This window comes from Malania oleifera, chromosome 2, assembly GCF_029873635.1.
Source record: "Malania oleifera isolate guangnan ecotype guangnan chromosome 2, ASM2987363v1, whole genome shotgun sequence".
NCBI classification, from domain to species: domain Eukaryota; kingdom Viridiplantae; phylum Streptophyta; class Magnoliopsida; order Santalales; family Ximeniaceae; genus Malania; species Malania oleifera.
This window is the reverse complement of record NC_080418.1, coordinates 131254603-131257885: the sequence shown is the minus strand read 5'-3', so window position 1 is coordinate 131257885 and position 3283 is coordinate 131254603.

Below are 3283 nucleotides of genomic sequence, written 5' to 3'. Positions count from 1 at the left end.
TGAGTTTCTGATCTCAAATGCTTCGAGAATGAATTGTCATGGGGGCTTCGTTAGCTGTTCCACATAGGGACGTGAAGAAGGTTTTTAGAACCATTATATCGGTTCTCTTAAACACATACCCGTTTATACCCTATACAATTATTTCAAATCGCTGATGCACGATGATGGAACTGCCCCTTGTATTATGTATCAAAGGCCTTCCCAATAGACCAATGTCTGAAGTCTGTCATATCCTGAGACTTGAAAAGTGATATTGAAGGTTACGGTCCCATAGGACTAGGATTGCAAGCGGCCCATACTGCCTCTCTTCGTGTTCCATGACCGGCAGCACACCAACTTGTTCGGTGTCAATAAGACGGATCAAGGGTAAACCTTTGCAGTGTAGTCATTGGCATTAACATTGAGGGATGACCCATTAGCTATCCCTCGAGACATCATGTGATCCTTAATGGTGGATATATGCATGCCTGTTATGCCCCTGGCCTTCTGGCAGATTTCTTCATCAGTAAAAGTGATTGTAGTTGGAGCTGCCAGACTTCCGATAAATGATGAAGTTATCAACGCTGATATTCTTAGGAATGTAGGATTGATGTAGGACTGTAAGTAAGCCCCTGATGGGGTCGAATTTAGTAGAAGTATAAAACAGATATGTGTGCCGCATTTTCTTTCTGGGTCATCATGTTTGTAATCGCTATGCTTTTTATCTTCAGGCTTCTTCGGCCTTCTCCATCGGATATTGGAAATTCACTGCCCCTATCTGGTTCTCCTTCATTTTTTGATTTGATTTAGAGACTCTGGCATATACACCCCTACCAATTCGGGTGATCCCTGTACCACCGTATGTTGATGGTGGTCTTCCTTCGAAATTATGCTTGCATTCCTTTCCAGGCAATGCTTGGTTACTTTTGTATGGGAATGGCCTGGGAGTAGAGACAACAAGCGAAGCTGGGCGCTTTCCTGCGTGGAAGGGCCTGTTCATGGTAGGTAGGAATGGTTGATTAGTGCAATGATGATAGATGCCCTATTTTCCCAATGGCTGAATTCTCCACGCTTGCGGTACAACAGATTTCCACAGACTTGGATCCACCATCTTTAGCAAAAAATTCTAAAAAGTTACCACACTATTTTACGATCTCTCCTTCTTTTACTCTGACATAAAAACAAGGTTGCAGTGGTTCGGTGGCAAATGGCCTCCTGCCCTATTGACCTGTTTGCGGTAAGTTTCATTGAAAAAACCCAAATCTAGAGACATTTGTTCAAAATCTACTTATTCGTACATCTTCTATCATTCATACATTGTTACCCCATGATTGGGTAAGGGGTTCCCCTGAATTCTAGTGTGTTTATCTCGAATGCTTAGCCATATGGCTTCTTTTAAAGTTTTGAACTTATTTTCTGAATGCCAAACAATGGCATCAATAGGTGCCCGGGAGTGTTAGCGTGATACGCCACAATTGGCTTCGCGGTCATACCATTGTGGAAAAGGTTTTTTTTTTTTTTGTTTTTGTTTTTTTGTTTCCGTACGTTAAACGACCATCCCAGGAATGACTGAAACTAGTTCCTTTCCAGAAATTGTGGAAAAAATCTGAAATGTCATTGGATAGGCATCTATCCTCTCAATTTCTGGATGCCTGTGCATGTGTCCGCACATTCGGTTGGGCGGGCCTGGGCCCGGAGGAACAACTTGGGTCTTGTGCCTATATGGATGTCTGATTAATAGAGGGTTCGAAAACAAAAAATTCCGCCTAGGCCTTGGCACACTCTCTTTGATACTTGTTGGCCTTGAACCATCTGGACCTCTTCTTCCTTCTTCTTGCTTGTCCATTATTGCCTGGACCGGTCTCTGCACTAATACTTAGTTTTCGACTTTGATGGCTGTCTCATCCTCTCTACGATATGAAAGAACGATGTCCATGAAGTCATTGGGGGTTGCCCCTAGGAGATGCAGCGAAGTAAGGATCTTTCAAAGTATTCACCAAATAGGGAAATAGGCATCCCTATCATCCACGGAGGATGTATTACTTGGACAGACATGTCCCTCCACCTATATGCATATCTCTGATGTTCGGTGGGTGCATTTGCCTACTCTATAAGCGTCCTCGATGGGTGCCTTTCTATAACATGGCGGTATTGAGCTATGAAAGAATAGCCAGATCTTTCCCATGTGCGGGATCCGGGCCCGATCTTGTTAATATACCACCTGATAGCTGACACTGACGCTGCCCCTGTAAGTATCGTGAAAAGCAAGCATCATTAGTCTCTCATTATCGGTATGTGCAGGCCATTTTTTGGCTAATACAGGCGTAGGGAGTGCGAGGACAATGAGTTCCATCAAAATTTTCAAAATCTTGGTATTTTAAATTCGGTGGCAGCGTGACCTTTAGGCAGAGGCACAGGTTTTTGGGGATCCTATAAAGTCAAAGGTATTGGATCCTCAATAGCTTTCAGGCGTCCTCTAGTACGTCGTAACGAGTTCAGTTCAGATTCTGTCATCCCAGATCAGGAGCTATAATGGGGGGAGCCCCACCATTCGGCACCCTATGTGGTACTTAGCGAGAACTGGGTTGCGTGGCATCGAAAAAACCCTCATGAAGGCAGGTAGTGGAGCTGACATTTGTCCATGAACGGGGTAAACCCTGGAGGATAGTGGGGTCCATATCCCTCACGGAGCATTCTTGTAATGCGTTTCTTTGTTCGTCAATAATTCTAGGATCTTGCTATAATTTTTCATTCCAATTCTTCTTGTCCTGCTCTATGCCCAAGACTCTACTTTCCAATTGTTCACTCATTTCTTTGCCCTTCCTGGTATTGTATTGTGCGTGTAGCTAATGTTGCTTACACACACGACTTCTGGGGCTAGGAGAGCTGCAAAACCAAAACTTTCCCTTTTTAGAACCCTTAACTGCATAATTATGGAGGGTATGAATGCATGAGATGCGATGCGTCGTTTAGACATGTTGTAAAATTCACAAATAGAAACATATGCATGCACCTCCTAATGTTTTTTTTCTCTACTTTAACCAAGGTCATGGAAAAGCTCAATCATCCATTCTAGAAAAAAAATATGCTTTTATAAAAGGATTTTCATACAAATGTCATTATCCCCGTTCCTTATTTTTATTGCCTACACCAAAACAATCGAATATTAAATCAAGATCTGTCATGATTGCACAACCTCCACATTTTGCTATGTCGGTCTTCTTATGCAAAGCCCAAAACTTGGATCCAGTAGCCATCCTTCAGTATGCAGGCTCCATCTTTTCTAAGTACTTGATTATAATTG